The 18205-nt window shown below is 42.8% G+C and overlaps 1 protein-coding gene across 19 annotated transcripts in view; it reads left to right on the plus strand.

Annotated features, from left to right (window-relative positions):
• The window catches only part of RBMS2 (RNA binding motif single stranded interacting protein 2), a 95068-nt gene that overhangs the window by 18954 nt on the left and 57909 nt on the right, over positions 1-18205 (plus strand). Inside the window, exon 1 of one of the 19 annotated variants that reach the window (XM_063711848.1) lies at positions 156-212. The exons of the other annotated variants lie outside the window; for them this stretch is intronic. The gene's annotated coding sequence lies outside the window, so the exon portion shown is untranslated. Of the gene's footprint in view, positions 1-155; positions 213-18205 lie in introns of those variants that run through there. 19 annotated transcript variants of the gene reach the window in all.

Raw genomic sequence — 18205 nt, forward strand, 5'->3', positions numbered from 1 at the left:
TAATATGCTATGATAATAGTTCCTTTGTTCAATTTTTGTTTTCCCTGGAGTTAATAATTACCTTGTTTTCTTAGTTTTATTTTATATAATATACAGTATTTTTACATACCAGTTACTGTTCTTTTATTTTTTTTGAGATGGAGTTTCGCTCTTGTTGCCCAGACTGGAGTGCAATGGCGTGATCTCGGCTCACTGCAACCTCTGCCTCCCAGGTTCAAGCGATTCTCTTCCCTCAGCCTCCTGAGCATACCAGTTACTGTTCTAAGCCCTTTATAAAATTTAACTCACATAAACCTTCTAAAAACTGAGAGGCCGGATGTTTCATTACATTCCAGCTTCACTGGCCTTCTGTTCCTTCCAAAGTCCCACCTTATAGCTTTTAACCGTGTGCTCCCTCTTTCTGGAATGATCTCTTTCATTCTCCGAATGGCTAGTTTCTTCTCATCCTTGAAGTCTTTCATACTTAAATGTCATCTTTCTGACTAGTCTAATGAAAATAGGCCACAGCCTTCTTTTTGTTTTTTGTTTTTGGTAGCCCATTTATCACAGAGGGTAATTATTAAATTATTTTATGATTATTTGATTAATGTCTCTCTCCCCACTAAATACCCCTGAAAATTTTATTAGGGCCAGAACCATGTCTGGTTTAGCTAAGCATTTTGTCCTTGGTACCTAACATAGTACCTAGTACTCTAAAGTGGGCATTGAATATTTATTGAATGACTAGATGTCAGCTCCTTTTATGTTTCAGGCACCATGATAAGAGTTTTACATGTATGTATGTATATATTTATTTGTATTTACATATATGTATATATTTATTTATTTATTGCAGAAGGGGATCTCACTTTCTCTCCCAGGCTGGAGTGGAGTGGTGTGATCATAGCTCACTGCAGCCTCAAACACCTGAGCTCAGGTGGTCCTCCTGGCTTAGTCTTCCATGTAGCCAGGACTACAGGTGTACACTGACACACCCAGCTGATTTTTTTAAAATTGTTTTTTTAGAGACAAAGCCTCACTATGTTGCCCAGACTGATCTTGAACTCCTGGCTTCAAGTGATCCTCCCACCTCAGTCTTCAGAGTAGCTGGGATTATAGGCAAGGATAACCACACCTGGCTACCTGCATTTATTTTAATCCCCACAACAGTCCTATTTAATAGGTGTTGTTAACTGTCCCCATTTTATAGGTGAGGTCAAGCAACTTATCCAAAGTTACACAGCTAATACAAGACAATGGTAGAATTAAACCTAAATATTGGCTGGGCTTGGTGGCTCATGCCTGTAATCCCAGCACTTTGGGAGGTCAAGGCAGGAGGATCACTTGAACCCAAGAGTTTAAGACCAGACTAGGTAACATAGCAAGACTAAGTCTCTACAAAAAATTCAAATATTAGCCAGGTGTGGTAGCATGCGCCTGTAGTTGCAGCTACTCGGGAGGCTGAGGTGGGAAGATTGCTTGAGCCCAGGAATTCGGGGCTACAGTGAACCATGATTGTGCCACTACACTCCAGCCTGGGCAACAGAGTGAGACCTTGACTCAAAAAAAAAAAAAAAAAAAAAAAAAAAAAACCCCCAAATCCCTAAGTCTCTGTGACTTTTGAGCCAATGTTTTAACCATTTTCTGTTGGTTAATGGGATTTATAGTCAAGAAAAATACTTTTTAAAAAATTGAGTAAACATTGATTCCTTGCCTATTCAGTTGCTGAATGAACAGTGAAAAATTAAGTAGTTATATAAAAAGTGAATCTGATTTTCCCTCATTTGTAAAATAAAGACATTAATTAGGAATGAAATTGATTTACTTTAATTCAAATTGAATTACTATTAAATTATTATTTTACAAATAATAGGATTTGCAAACTGGTAGGGCTGTACTCTAACCTTTACCCCACTATTTCAATTACCAAAAATAATATTTGCATAGCTCTTAAAGATTGTTGGGGTTTGAGGGTTTCAATTGGAAGCACTCCTCTTACTTCAATCCAGTTGAGAAATACGAAAAAAGTTTGACAGATGGAAATAAAGTAATACTTATTACTAATAAAACTAATATTCAAGAAGATAGCTTATATTTGTGGGCTAGTAGATGTTCTAATACTGAATCCAGAATTAGACAGATTTATCCACCTAAATACAAGCAGTACTTAAAAACCAAACAAAAACCTATGCACTTCATGTGGGCACTTACCCCTGTAAAATTTGACCAGTTCAGAATAGCAAAGCTGAGTGTATACTCTCTGCAGCTAGCTGGATCTCAAAATAGGAAAGAAGGAGCTGTGTTTTTCTTCTAGTCACTAAGAAGGGAGGGGTGATATGCTAAACGCTTAGCTGTCTACATTGAAAGAAACATCTGGAGTAGGGAATAAGTGTTTTTCCCTAAGATGATAACAATCCAGAGAGAAGCAAGAGTGAAAAAATAAAATAAACATAAAAAATTTTAAAAGATGATACAAGATTCTCTTGATTGGGTTCCATTTTCATTTATTAGATCAATGCTTAAATCTAGTAGATTTATTTTTTTTGAGACAGGGTCTCACTGTCATCCTGGTGGAGTGCAGTAGCCTGATCACCACTCACTGCAGCCTCAACCTCCATGGACTCAGGTGATCCTCCCGCCTCAGCATCCAGAGTAGCTGGGACTACTTACAGGCACATGCCACCATGCCTGGCTAATTTTTGCATTTTTCTTTTCTTTCTTTTTTTTTGTAGAGACAGAGTTTCGCCATGTTGCCCAGGCTGATGTCAAACTGCTGGGCTCAAGGGATCTTCCCACCTTGGCCTCCCAAAGTTCTGTGATTACAGGCATGAGCCACCGCACCTGGCTCTAGTAGACTTTTTGATGATTGAGGTAAAATGATAAACTAAATCCCTTTACCTGTTTTTTGATGTCATTTTAGGCTACTGATTTGAACATATTTAAAATATGGGTTTTTTTTTTTAAATGGGGCTTATAGTTAATGAAAACCATTGACTGTCCCTGTGTTTCTTTTTTTTTGTCTTGTTTTTCTTTTTTTTTTTATTCAGGGTTTCACTGTGTTGCCTAGGCTGGAGTGCAGTGGCCCGATCTTGGCTCACTGCAGCCTCAACTTCCCCGGCTCAAGTGATCCTCGCAGATCAGCCTCCTAAGTAGCTAGGACTATAGGTGCACACCACTATGTTAGGCTAATTTAAAAAATTTTTCGTAGAGGCAGGGTCTCCCTGTGTTGCCCAGGATGGTCTCAAACTCCTGGGCTCAAGCAATCCTCCCATCTCTGTCTCCCAAAGTGTTGGGATTATAGCCGTGAGCCACCATACCTGGCCTCTTTATTTATTTTTTAACCATCCCATATTTCATTTCTTTTTATTATTTTTATTTATTTATTTATTTATTTATTGAGATGAAGTCTCACTCTGTCACCCAGGCTGGAGTGCAATGATACAATCTTAGCTCACTGCAACCTCCGCCTCCTGGGTTCAAGCAATTCTCCTGTCTCAGCCTCCAAATTTCTTTTTTGAAAAATTTTATATAGAGACAGTATCTCACTGTGTTTCTCAGGCTGGTCTCAAACTCCTGGCCTCAATGATTCTCCTGCCTTGGTTTCTCTAAGTGTTGGGATTACAGGCATGAGCCACAGCACCCAGCCCCATACTTCTTTTCAAATTGTCCATGAAGGCCGGGCGCGGTGGCTCACGCCTGTAATCCCAACACTTTGGGAGGCCAAGGCAGGTGGATCACCTGAGGTCAGGAGTTCGAGACCAGCCTGGCCAACATGGTGAAACCTCATCGCTACTAAAAATACAAAAAAATTAGCTGGGCATGGTGGCGGGCCTGTAATCCCAGCTACCTGGGAGGCTGAGGAAGGAGAATCGCTTGAACCCAGGAGGCAGAGGTTGCTGTGAGCTGAGATCATGCCATTACACTTCAGCCTGGGCAACAGAGCGAGACTCCATCTCAAAAAAAAAAAAAACAGCACTGAGAGTCACCAAGACTGGGCCAACAGTCTTGCTCTGTGGCCCAGGGTAGAGTACAGGCTGATCTCGAACTCCTGACCTCAAGGATCCACCCACCTCAGCCTCTCGAAGTGCTGGGATTACAGGCATGAGCCACGGCACCTGGCCTAGAGTCACCTCTTTTTTTGGGGGGGGTGGGGGATGGAGTCTTGACCTGTCCTTCGGGCTGGAGTATGGTGGTGCGATCTTGATCTCAGCTCACTGCAACCTTCACCTCCCAGGTTCAAGTGATTCTCCTGCCTCAGCCTCTCAAATAGCTGGGATTACAGGCGTGCGCCACCACACCTGGCTAATTTTTGTATTTTTAGTAGAGACAGGGTTTCACCATGTTGGCTAAACTGGTCTCGAATTCCTGACCTTAAGTGATCCGTCCAGCTCAGCCTCCCAAAGTGCTGGGATTATAGGTGTGAGCCACCATGCCCGGCCATAGATCATGTTTTAAAACCAGCTATAGGCCGGGGGTGGTGGCTCACGCCTGTAATCCTGGCACTTTGGGAGGCCAAGGCGGGGGGATCACAAGGTCAAGAGTTCGAGACCAGCCTGACCAACATGGTGAAACCCCTCTCTACTAAAAATACAAAAATTAACCAGGCGTGGTGTCGCATGCCTGTAATCCCAGCTATTCAGGAGGCTGAGGCAGGAGAACCACTTGAACCCAGGAGGTGGAGCTCGCAGTGAGCCGAGATCATACCACTGCACTCCAGCCTGGGCAACAGAGCGGGACTTCGTCTCAAAAAAAAAAACCCATCTATGCTGGGCAGTTATGTGGCGTGTATTCTCTGCCTAAGGCTCTGCTTTAGAGATGCCTTTCTTGTTTTACATTGTTGTTTTTAGGAAGAAGAGTTGCAGGAAATATTTGTTTCTTTCTCTTACATGATTTGAGCTTCAATAAAATATATTTATCTTGTGACTGACTTTTCTACCTGGAAATGAAGTAGAGTGATGCCACCTAGGCTGAATTCTGTGCCAGTTCATGGTAACCTCTGGTAACCTAACGTCTCAAGATAGTTTTAGTGGTTGGAATGTCTTCTTCTGTCTACCCATCCTCATCACATTTTGTTGTTGTTGAGACAGTCTTGCTCTGTTGCCAGGCTGTAGTGCAGTAGTGCAATCATGGCTCAATGCATCCTCAGCGTCTCAAGTTCAGTGATCTTCCCACTCCTGAGTAGCTGGGACTACAGGCACATGCCACCATGCCCAGCTAATTTTTAATTTTTTTTTTGGTACAGCTGGGACTTTGCCATGTTGCCCAAGCTGGTCTTGAACTCCTGGGCTCAAGCAACCAAAGTGTTGAGATTATAGGCATGAGGCACCACACCTGGCCCTCATCACATTTTTTTAAACTATATATTTAAATTTCAATAGTTTTTGGGGTACAGGTGGTTTTTGGTTACATGGGTAAGTTCTTTAGCGGTGATTTCTGAGATTTTAGTGCACCTGTCACCTGAGCAGTTTACACTGTACCCAATATGTAGTCTTTTATCCTTCACACCCCTTCCAGCCTTCCCCTCCCAGTCCCCAAATTCCATTATATTACTCTTGTGCCTTTGCATCCTCATGGCTTAGTGAGAACATGTAATATGTGGTTTTCCATTCCTGAGTTACTTCATTTAGAATAATGGCCTACAGCTCCATCCAAGTTGCTGCAAAATACATTATTTTGTTCCTTTTTATGGCTGAGTAGTATTCCATGGTGTATATACACCACATTTTCTTTATCCACTTGTTGGTCGATGAGCACTTAGGTTGGTTCCATATCTTTGCAGTTGCAAATTGTGCTGCTATAAACATGCACTTCATCACATTTTTATAACAGCTCTATTGAGATATAATTCACACATCATACAGTTTAAAGTTCACACATCACACATTTAAAGTATACAATTCAGTGGCTCTTAGTATATGCAGTTTTGCATCCACTACCATAATCAATTTTAGAACATTTTATTATCCCCCAAAGGAAATCCTACCCACTTACCTATCACCACTTAATCCTCCCATTACTCCTCTCCCATTGCCCTAGGTAGTCACTAATTTACTTTCTATATCTATAGATTGCCCTATTCTGGACATTTTATATAGATGGAATCATGCAACATGTGGTCCTCTGTGATTGGCTTGTGTCTCTTTGCGTAATGCTTTTAGGCTTACTTCACATTGTACCATGTATCAATACTTTCTTCCCTTTTATGGCTGAATAAATATTTCATCATATGAATACATCACATTTTATTTATCCAGTTATCAGTTGATAAACATTTGTCTTGTTTCCACTTTGGGCAATTATGAATAGTGCTTCTGTGAAATTTGTGTACAGATTTTGTGTAAGCATATGTTTTCTTCCCTTTTTTTTCTTTTCTTTTTTTTTGAGACAGGGTCTCACTCTGTTGCCCAGGCTGGAGTGCAGTGGCACAATCTTGGCTCACTGCAATCTCTGCCTCCCGGGTTCAAGTGATTCTTGTACCTCAGCCTTTCGAGTAGTTGGGATTACAGGCATGCACCACCACACCTGGCTAATTTTTGTATTTTTATTTATTTTTATTTTTTTTTGAGACAGAGTCTCGCTCTGTCGCCCAGGCTGGAGTGCAGTGGTGCGATCTCAGCTCACTGTAAGCTCCACCTCCCGGGTTCACGCCATTCTCCTGCCTCAGCCTCCTGAGTAGCTGGGACTACAGGCGACTGCCACCACACCTGGCTAATTTTTTTGTATTTTTAGTAGAGACAGGGTTTCACTGTGTTAGCCAGGATGGTCTCGATCTCCTGACCTTTTGATTCCCCCGCCTCGGGATCTCAAAGTGCTGGGATTACAGGCATGAGCCACCGCGCCCGGCCTAGTTTTTGTATTTTTAGTAGAGGCAGAACTTCACCATGTTGGCCAGGCTGGTCTTCAACTCCTGGCCTCAAATGATCCGACTGCCTCAGCCTCCCAAAGTGCTGGGATTACAGGCTTGAGCCACCACACCTGGTCCTGTGTGGGCATGTTTTCAATTCTCTTAGGTGTATACCTAGCAGTGGAGTTGCTAGGTCACATGGTAACTTTATGCTTTAAACATTTGAGGAACTGCCCAACTATCCTCCAAAGCAGCTGCATCGTTTTACAATGCCATAAGCGGTATTTGAGGTTTCCAATTTCCAATTTCTTTACACCCTTACCAGAATTTATTTGTCTTTTTTATTATAGCCATTCTAGTAGGTATAAAGTGATAGCTTGTTGTGATTTTGATTTGCATTTCCTTGATGGCTCTCCATTAAAAGTTTATTATTCTGGGCCGGGTGCAGTGGCTCACACCTGTAATCCTAGCACTTTGGGAGGCCAAGGCAGGTGGCATCATTTGAGGTCAGGAGTTCAAAACCAGCCTGGCCAACATGGTGAAACCCCGTCTCTCCTAAAAAATATTTTTAAAATTAGCCAGGCATGGTGGCGGGTGCCTGTAATCCCAGCTACTCAGGAGGCTGAGGCAGTAGAATCGCTTGAACCCAGGAGGCAGAGGTTGCAGTGAGCTGAGATCGCACCACTGCACTCAGCCTGGGCAATGAGAGCGAAACTCCATCTGAAAAAACAAAAACAAAAAAGTTTATTGTTCTGGCTGGACATGGTGGCTCATGCCTGTAATCCCAGCACTTTGGGAGGCCAAAGTAGGAGGATTGCTTGAGTCCAGGAGTTTGAGACAAAACTGGGCACATAATGAGTCTCTGTTTCTATTAAAAAAAATAATTATTGTTCTGCTTATCCTTTCAAGGCCCAAGTGTCTTTTTTGAGAGACTTCACCCTCAGGAATTAATTGTGTCTTCTTTCATATTCTTATACCATTAGCACAAATATTTTGTTCTGCTACTTTTCTTTTCTTTTTCTTTTTTTTTTTTGAGAGACAGTTTCGCTCTTGTTGCCCAGGCTGGAGTGCAATGGCATGACCTCAGCTCACTGCAACCTCTGCCTCCCAGGTTCAAGCGATTCTCCTGCCTCAGCCTCCCAAGTAGCTGGGATTACAGGTGCCCACTACCACGCCTGGCTAATTTTTTTGTATTTTTAGTAGAGACGGGGTTTCACCATGTTGGCCAGGCTGGTCTTGAACTCCTGACCTCAGGTGATCCACCCACCTTGGCCTCCCAAAGTGCTGGGATTACAGGTGTGACCCACCGCGCCCAGCCCATTCTGCTACTTTTCTAGATTGTAAGCTCTAGTTTGTGAACTTGTTAGTGACTCCTTGTGGATGTGCATTTAAATTTATTATGTACCTCCCTGTGGAGCATGTTAATAAATAAATATATTATGAAATATTTCACTGATACACCATTCATCTATGAGTCCCCACAGCATCAAGCAGTGTTTGTACATAGTTGGTATTCAAATATTTGCTTGGCTGGATGTGGTGGCTCACACCTGTAATCCCAGAACTTTGGGAGGCTGCCAAGGTGGGCAGATCACCTGAGGTCAGGAGTTCGAGACCAGCCTGGCCAACATGGTGAAACCCCATCTCTACTAAAAATACAAAAATTAGCCAGGCATGGTGGCGCATGCCTGTAATCCCAGCTACTTGGGAGGCTGAGGCAGGAGAATTGCTTGAACCTGGGAGGCAGAGGTTGCAGTGAGCTGAGATTGCGCCACTGCACTCAAGCCTGGGCAACAGAGTGAAACTCTGTCTCAAAAAACAAACAAACAAACAAGTATTTGCTGAATGACTGAAATAGTGCAAAGGATCTCATGGGTAATTATTATGGGGTCTGTTACTTCTCAGAGAAAGTGGACTTTCTTTTATTAGGTGATACAATGACTTGGAACCCAGGAAATAATGTATTTTAGGCAAATATTTAGATATATTATATGTCCTGGAGACCACTGGCTCCAGGAATATGTCTTATGGATCATCCACATTCCTGTTGCATTAGGAATTTTGATGTTAGGCTGCTGGATTGTGTATCTGTGAGACTTTTTAGGGATTTATTAACATGATACACAATTAGCAAACCCTGTGTTTATTTCACTCATTTTAACAAATATCCATGCCTATTATGTGCCAGGAACTTAGCTAGGTATCAGATGTGGGACTGAGTTTTCTACTGCTCTGGCAGTTCATAGTTAAGGGCCCAGGGTGAGGATGACTTTGATGGCAAATGAATGGATAGAGGATTCATACATTTTATGAAACTAGACTAATGAGCACTTGATCAGAGAGCTTAATTTTCAGAAATACAACTTCTTTATTTGTTTTGATTTGTTTTCTTGAGACAAAGTCTCACTCTGTCACCCAGATTGGAATGATCTCGGCTCATTGCAACCTCTGATGCCCAGGTTCAAGTGATTCTTGTGCCTCAGCCTCCCAAGTAGCTGGGATCACAGATGCGCACCACCATATCTAATTTTTTTATTTTTAGTAGAGACGGGGTTTCACCATGTTGGCCAGGCTGGTCTTGAACTCCTGGCCTCAAGCGATCCACCTGCCTCTGCCTCCCAAAGTGCTCAGATTACAGGCTTGAACCACTGGACCAGGCCAGAAATACAGCTTCTTTAAAGACAATGTTTTACTTATACTAGATTATAATTACAAGTAGCTGATCTGATTGGATCATTCTCTTAAAAGATCTGATGAAAACCTAGTGATTGGGAAGTAGGCATTGTGCCACCCTCCTTCTATCATTATAATCTCTTGAGAGAGCAAATGGAAGGACACTGTCTTTTTTCCTAGTTTCATGCGACTCAGTAAGACAGGAAACATGAAGTTTCTGCTACAGGTACAGGAGAATTCGATTTTTCTTTTTCTGGGTGAAAGATGAAGGAGTTATATATTTTTATGTCCATGTCCCACCAGCCTTTCCCTCAGATTAATGAATGTTCTGGGGAAGGGAAGGATAGGACTGTATTATCACTCATACTAGTTTGAAATGGTTCTCAGGGGCCATCAGTCTTATGTCAGGCCCTATGCTAGAAAATGAAGAGCCAGGCAGGTTGCGGTGGCTCAAGCCTATAATCCCAGCATTTTGGGAGGCTGAGGCGGGCAGATCCACCTGAGGTCAGGAGTTCGAGACCATCCTGACCAACATGGAGAAACCCCGTCTCTACTAAAAATACAAAATTAACCGGGCGTGGTGGTGCATGCCTGTAATCCCAGTTACTCAGGAGGCTGAGGCAGGAGACTCACTTGAACCCAGGAGGTGGAGGTTACAGTGAGCTGAGATCATGCCATTGCACTCCAGCCTGGGCAATAAGAGCGAAACTCCGTCTCAAAAGAAAAAGGAGAAAAAAAGAAAATGAAGAGACAGATTTTTTCCTTAATCCTCCTGTACTATGGTGGATTTCATAAACTGCAGCAGATTCTAAATCTTAAATCTCATTTGCTATTTATTGGTATGTCCTAAATGTCATTTTCATGTGAGAATCAATGTCAGGGTTATTAGAAGACCTGAATTGGCTGAATTGTCAGTTCTCCAGTTTTCTCTTAAGAAAGGGATAGACTAGACCAGACACAGTGGCTCATGCCTATAATGCCAGCCCTTTGGGAGGCTGAGGTGGGCAGATTGCTTGAGCTCAGGAGTTTGAGACCAGCCTGAGCGACATGGTGAAACCCTGTCTCTACAAAAATACAAAAATTAGCCAGGTGTGGTTGCGTGTGCCTGTAGTCTCAGTTACTCAGGAGGCTGAGGTGGGAGGATCACTTGAGCCTGGAAGGTTGAGGCTACAGTGAACTGTGATCATGCCACTACATTCCAGCCTGCCTGGGTGACAGAGTGAGACCCTTTCTCAAAAAAAAAAACAAAAAACAAAAAACGCCAGGCACAGTGGCTTACGCCTGTTATCCCAGCACTTTGAGAGGCCGAGGTGGGTGGATCACATCAGATTGGGAGTTTGACAGCAGCCTGGCCAACATGATGAAAACCCGTCTCTACTAAAAATATAAAAATTAGCTGGGTGTGATGGCACACATCCGTAATCCCAGCTACTTAGGAGGCTGAGGTAGGAGAATCGCTTGAACTCGGGAGGCAGAAGTTACAGTGAGCCGAGACTGCGCCACAGAGCAAGACTCTGTATCAAAAAAATAAATAAATAGATAAAAAATGAAGAGAGGAGCTGGGCGCGGTGGCTCACGCCTGTAATCCCAGCACTTTGGGAGGCCGAGGCGGCGGATTACGAGGTCAAGAGTTTGAGACCAGCCTGACCAACATAGTGAAACCCCGTCTCTACTAAAACTACAAAAATTAGCTGGGCGTAGTGGCACGTGCCTGTAATCCCAGCTACTCGGGAGGCTGAGGCAGGAGAATCGCTTGAACCCGGGAGGCGGAGATTGCAATGAGTTGAGATCGCACCACTGCATTCCAGCCTGGGCGACAGGGCAAGACTCTGTCTCAAAAAAAAAAAAAAAAAAAAAAAACAAAAAGGAAGGGAGGAAGGGAAGGGATAGGCTGAGGCAGGAGGATTGCTTGAGGCCAAGAGTTCAAGACCAGCCTAAGCAACATAGCAAAAAATTTAGAAATCAGCCAGGTATGGTGGCATGCATCTGTATTCCTAGCTACTTGGGAGACTGAAGCAGGAGGATCACTTGAGCCCAGGAGTTTTAGGCTGCAGTGAGCTATGATTGCGCACCACTGCACTCCAGCCTGGGTGACAGAGCAAGACCCTGTCTCAAAAAAAAAAAAAAAAAGAAAAAAAAAGGGATAGATCTCTGCTCTAACATCCATCAATTTGCTTCACTCCTTTGAATGGCATGCGGTTTTATTTGGCTCCTAGAAAACGAGACCTTGCAGATTTTTACTCATAAGCTTGTTTTATGCTCATGAGGTGGAATGGCGGAAGTCATTTGAATTAGTGGTATTTAGAATAGGACTCATAATTGTACTGTGCCCCTCATGATTTCAAGATTTAAGCAGAGCCATCACATGTGGCTTAAAATCTTAGATGTCTGGGATGATATTAGATTTGCTTTTAGAAGTAAGGGATGGTAGCATATCATCATGTAGCAAAGAAATATGTAAAGAAATCCAATAAAAGAGTATTCTAGGTATGAGTCTTCTTATGAAGTAGACTGGAAGTGAATGGGCAACATTAATGCGTTTATATAGAGAGAAATGACATGATCACATATACTTGAGAAGGCTAATGCTAGCTGCATTATTGAGGGTGGTTTGGAGGTGTAGGAGAACAGAGGCAGTCAGACAAGTTAAGAGATACTAGAAATAAGGGAGTTCAGAAAAAGGTACAGAAATTAATTTTAGACTTGCAGAATTTGAGATTACCTGCTTGATGTATATATGTTGAATGCTTTCAGAATAAACATGGGTTAATTCATTCGCTTAGTAAACATTTGAGTACTTGAGGCCAGGCATGGTGGCTCACACCTGTAATTCCAGCATTTTGGGAAGCTGAGGTGGGCAGATCACCTGAGGTCAGGAGTTCAAGACCAGCCTGGCCAACATGGCAAAACCCAGTCTCTACTAAAAATACAAAACAGCCGGGCATGGTGGCATGCGCCTGTAGTCCCAGGTACTTGGGAGGCTGAGGCAGGAGAACTGCTTGAACCCAGGAGGTAGAGGTTGCAGTGAGCCAAGATCGTGCCACTGCACTCAGCCTGGGTGACAGAGGAAGGCATGAAAAGCCTGGTAGTATGATGACGAGTCTTGAAGTTTGATTTATCAACTAAAAGCTAATGTATTGCCTTAGAAATGTAGGCATGTAAAGGAGGTAATGTTTTTAAAAAGTTCTAGTATTTCACTGATTTTTTGTGTGAAATGCAGGAATTTCAGTTTTATTCCCTGGAGGTGGGAAGTAATCTCAAGGCTGGGGATTTTTTGACTTTGGACCTGCCAGTGAAACCTAGACAGGTACCCACTTGGTTACCAAGGCAGAAAAGGAAACTTTGATTGATTATTCAAATTCAAAGCAGGATGCTAGGGAACAGCAGATTTAAGGTTAGTTGGATGACTGGAATTTAGCATATAAAGATGTGTGAAGACACCTGTGTGGAAAGGACATTTCTATTTCCCAGAAGCATCACTCCCTTCTCAGAGTGAGCAGCCACACGTAAAAGCAGAAGGAAAGCAAGAGAGGTAGGATAACTGAGATGGTAGATATAAAATCCTTAGCACAGGCCGGGTGCAGTGGCTGACACTTGTAATCCCAACAATTTGGGAGGTGGAGTCAGGAGGATCCCTCAAGCCCAGGGGTATGAAACCAGCGTTGGCAACATAGCGTGTCTCTACAAAATTAAAAGATGTAGTGGCAAGTGCCTGTAGTCCCAGCTACTCGGGAGGCTAAGGTGGGAGGCTTGCTTGAACCTGGGAGGTCAAGGCTGCAGTGAGTCATGATCATGCCACTGCGCTCCAGCCTGGGTGACAGTGTAAGACCCTGTCTTAAAAAATAAATAAAATACTTAGCACCATATACAACAAGTGCCAAATATCAGTAATAGTTATATAGTTATTCTTTTAAAATTAAGAGTCTTTTTTTTTTTTTTTTTTTGAGACAGAGTCTCGCATTATCCCCCAGGCTGGAGTGCAGTGGTGCAATCTCGGCTCACTGCAACCTCATCCTCCCGGGTTCAAGTGATTCTCCTGTGTCAGCCTCCTGCGTAGCTGGGATTACAGGCGCCCGGCTAATTTTTGTATTTTTAGCAGAGACAGGGTTTCACTATGTTGACCAAGCTAGTTTCCAACTCCTGACCTCATGTGATCTGCCTGCCTCGGCCTCCCAAAGTGCTGGGATTACAGGCGTGAGCCACCACATCCTGCCAGGAATCTTTTTTGAGACAGAGTATCACTCTATTAAGCCATCCTCCCACCTCAGTCTCTTGAGTAGCTGGGACTGCAGCCATGCACCATCATGCCTGGCTAATTTTTGTATTTCTTTTTTTGTGTGTGTATGTGATAAAGATTGTTCTGTCGCCCAGGCTGGAGGGCAGTGGTGTGATCTCTACTCACTACAACCTCCGCCTCCCAGGTTTAAGCAATTCTCCTGTCTTAGCCTCCCCAGTAGCTAGGATTATAGGCACACACCAGCAAGTGTGGCTAATTTTTGTACTTTTAGTAGAGATGGAGTTTCACCATGTTAGCTAGGCTGGTCTCAAACTCTTGACCTCAGGTGATCTGCCCACGATGGCCTCCTAAATTGCTAGGATTACAAGCATGAGCCACTGCACCCAGCCTAATTTTTATATTTCTTTTAGTAGAGGCAAGGTTTTACCATGTTGCCCAGGCTGGTCTCAAACTGCTGGGCTCAAGTGATCCACCCGCCTCGGTCTCCCAAAGTGCTGAGATTACAAGTTTGAGCCACTGCATCTGACGAAGAGTCTTTAAAAATTGAGTCTTTTTTAAAAAAAGAATTCTTGTAATTTAATTTTTTTTTTTTTTTTTTTTGAGATGGAATCTCACTCTATCACCCAGGCTGGAGTGCAGTGACACGATCTTGGCTCACTGCAGCCTCCGCCTCCTGGGTTCAAGCGATTCTCCTGCCCCAGCTCCCGAGTAGCTGGGACTATAGGCACATGCCACTACGCCCGGCTAATTTTTGTATTTTTAGTAGAGACAGGGTTTCAGCATGTTGGCCAGGCTGGTCTTGAACTCCTGTCCTCAAGTGATTCACCCACCTTGACCTCCCAAAATGCTGGGATTATAGGCGTGAGCCACCGCACCCGGCCGAATTCTTCTAAAATTAGAACGAAGGACAAAATTCTCCTTCCTTTGCGGATATAGATAATTCACCCATATTGAGCTGTCATCTGTCTGCAGAGGCTTGACGTTTCCCCTATCAGCTGTCAAGGATCCAGGAGAACTTGAGATGCCTTTGTGGAAAGCACATTTAAAGATTTAGATCTTTCTCTTCACAATAGAAAAGACATGGAATCAACCCAAATATCCATCAATGATAGGCTGGATAAAGAAAATCTGGTAAATATATACTATGAAATACTATGTGGCCATAAAAAGGAACAAGGTTATGTCCTTTGCATGGACATGGATGGAGCTGGAAGCCATTATCCCCAGCTAACTAATACAGGAACAGAAAACCAAACACTGCATGTTCTTGCTTATAAATGGGAGCTGAACAATGAGAACACATGGACATAGTGGGGGGAACAACACACACTGGGGCCTGTTGTATGGACAGGTGGGGTAAGAGCATCAAGATAAATAGCTAATGCATGTGAGGCTTAGTACCTAGGTGATGGGTTGATAGGTGCAGCAAACCACCATGGCACCTGTTTCCCTATATAGCAAACTTGCATATGTATCCTGGAACTTAAAATAAAATGTTTTAAATAAATAAATAAAATAAAATAATAATATTAACATTGGTAATAGTGGTACTAAACAGCTTAGTTTTTTCATGTAATAGTATATTTTTAGTATCCTTCCAGGAAAAGACACATGGATGTGCCATATTATTTTTAATGGCTTACATGGTACTCCTTTTATGTATGCACTATAATTTATGTAACCAGTTTTCTCACTGATGAGTATGTGCTTTTTCAGTATTTTACTATTATAAACGAATGATGCAATGAATATCCTTGTACATATATATTTGTGCACATATATAAGCATCCCTACAAGTGGAATTTCTGAATAAAAGGATATATACACTTAAAAAAGAAAGATTTAGGGCTTTGAGGAAGGCAGCCAAGTACCTGGATACCTACTCAGTGAGCTGGCCCTCAACATCTTGAGGACTACCTCTCTCTGACTCAGAAAGTTACTTTTGTTTAAATTATATAGCAATTCCTTCTGTTTTGTTTTTCTTTAATTGTCTGGGACTGAGACTGAGATCTTTAAGACATAATATTAAGAAGACCTTGGTACAAAATTAGCCGGGCATGGTGGCACATGCTTGTAATCCCATCTACTCGGGAGGCTGAGGCAGGAGAATCACTTGAACCCAGGAGGTGGAGGTTGTGGTGAGCCAAGATTGCACCATTGTACTCCAGCCTGGGCAACAAGAGCAAAACTTCGTCTCAAAAAAAAAAGGAAGAAGAAGACCTTGGCCAGGTATGGTGGCTCATACCTGTAATCCAAGCACTTTGAGAGGCTGAAGTGGGAGGATTGTTTGAGGCCAGGAGTTCAAGATCAGCCTGTGCAACATAGCAAGACTCCGCCTCTACGAATTTTATTTTATTTTGAGACCAGGTCTCACTCTGTCACCCAGGCTGGAATGCAGTGACACGATCTCAGCTCATGCAACCTCCACCTCCTGGGCTCCAGTGATCCTCCCACCTCAGCCTCCTGAGTAGGTGGGATTACAGGTGCCCACGACCATGCCCAGCTAATTTTTGTATTTTCAGTAGAGATGGGGTCTCACCATGTTGCCCAGGCTGGTCTCAAACTCCTGGCCTCAAACAGTCCTCTCACTCAGCCTCCCAAAATGCTGGGATTACAGGCATGAGCCACCACACCCAGCCGAAAATGTTTTTTAAAATTAGCCATGTGTGGTGGTGTGTGCCTGTAGTCCAAGCTACTTGGGAGGCTGAGGCAGGAGGATCACTTGAGCCCAGGAGTTTGAGGTTACAGTGAGCATAATCATGCCACAGCAGTCCAGCCTGGAAGACAGAGCTAGACTCTGTGTCTTAAAAAAAAAAAAAAAAAAGAGAGAGGGAGTGAGAAATACCTCAATTCCCTATAAATTGGTGGTGTGGTATTTAAAGAATAGACAGGGTAGTCACAGTGGCTCACTCAGGCCTGTAATCCCAGCATTTTGGGAGGCCATGGCTGGAGGATTGCTTAAGCCCAGGAGTTCAAGACCAGCCTGGGCAACATAGCGAGACCTGAAAAATAATAAATAAAGGATAGAGAATTATGCTGTAAGATACCCTATAAAAATCTCTGGGGATCATAGGATCTAAAGTATTTAATGTAAAAGTATGTCACTGTAATCTCCTCTTATACTAAACATTACTTTGTCTTTTAGTTTAGTTTTTTTTTTTTTTTGAGACAGAGTCTCACTCTGTCACCCAGGCTGGAGTGCAGTGGCGTGATCTTGGCTCACTGCAACCTCTGCCTCCCAAGTTCAAGCGATTCTCCTGCCTCAGCCTCTGGAGTAGCTGGGATTACAAGCATGCACCACCATACCCAGCTAATTTTTGTATTTTTAGTTGAGACAGGGTTTCACAACGTTGGCCAGACTGGTCTTGAACTCGACCTCAGGTGATCCACCCGCCTCAGCCTCCCAAAGTGCTGGGATTACGGGTGTGAGCCACTGTGCCTGGCCTGTCTTTTAGCTTTTAAGCAGCTGCTGGGAACTAATACTAACCACATTCTGAACTATATTTAAGGCCAAAATAACATGAAAGAAGTATACAGGTAAAACTGCTCCCTTGGTAGTTCACTTCATCAGTGATTGAACAGAGCTGAGAAGGCAGCTCATTCATGATGATGATATTAACTGATAATATTAACTGATGATATTATTTATTCATCAATAAAGTCACTATGGATTCAAAGATAGGCAACTCAGACAATTTTCTGCCTTTATGGAGCTTACAGTCAGCAAAAACACTGTGGGACTGGACCCTCTAATCAGGAGGTAAATTCTTTAGGCTTTTTGCTCTATAGTAAGCCATTGCCTACCCTAGCCTTCATCTCTCTATCAATTTGGATATAAAAGCATTTATGATGCTCTCTTGTTGAAGAATTAGAACTTCCTCAGCTGAGAAACATAAGGAGGGAATCCATGGTAGAGCTCTGGAGAAACCATAGCTTCTTTTTATTCTTCCCTTCTCCAGTAAGAATATGTCAGTTCCCTGGGTGCTCATACGTATTACCCTTTTCTCTCTTACATATTATAGGTAAACATATTATTAGTTTACAGGGTCTTTGTCTCCAAATTGTTTTAGGAAGTCAGATAAGCTTTACTTAGGGGCTTTCTTAACCATTTCTCCCCCCTTGTATTCTCTTGCCCTTAAAAGTGAATATTTTTCTACCATTTTTCTTTGGTGTCAAACCTGTGCAGCAATTTCAGAAGGTATGTGAGAATAGCAAGAGATAAAAGTTGTTTTATAGTAAGCAATGGCTTACTATAGAGCAAAAAGCCTAAAGAATTTACCTCCTGATGAGAGGGACCAGTCCCACAGTATTTTTGCTGACTGTAAGCTCAATAAAGGCAGAAAAGTTGTTTTCTTCTGAGCCATATCTTCTTTTCTAAGAATTTTTTCAGGCCTTGTAGTAAGTTTATTATTGACTAAGTCATATTTTTAAACTATAGCTAAGACCTTAGTATTAAAACCAAGATGGTAAGC

Source organism: Pongo abelii, chromosome 10, assembly GCF_028885655.2.
Source record: "Pongo abelii isolate AG06213 chromosome 10, NHGRI_mPonAbe1-v2.0_pri, whole genome shotgun sequence".
NCBI classification, from domain to species: domain Eukaryota; kingdom Metazoa; phylum Chordata; class Mammalia; order Primates; family Hominidae; genus Pongo; species Pongo abelii.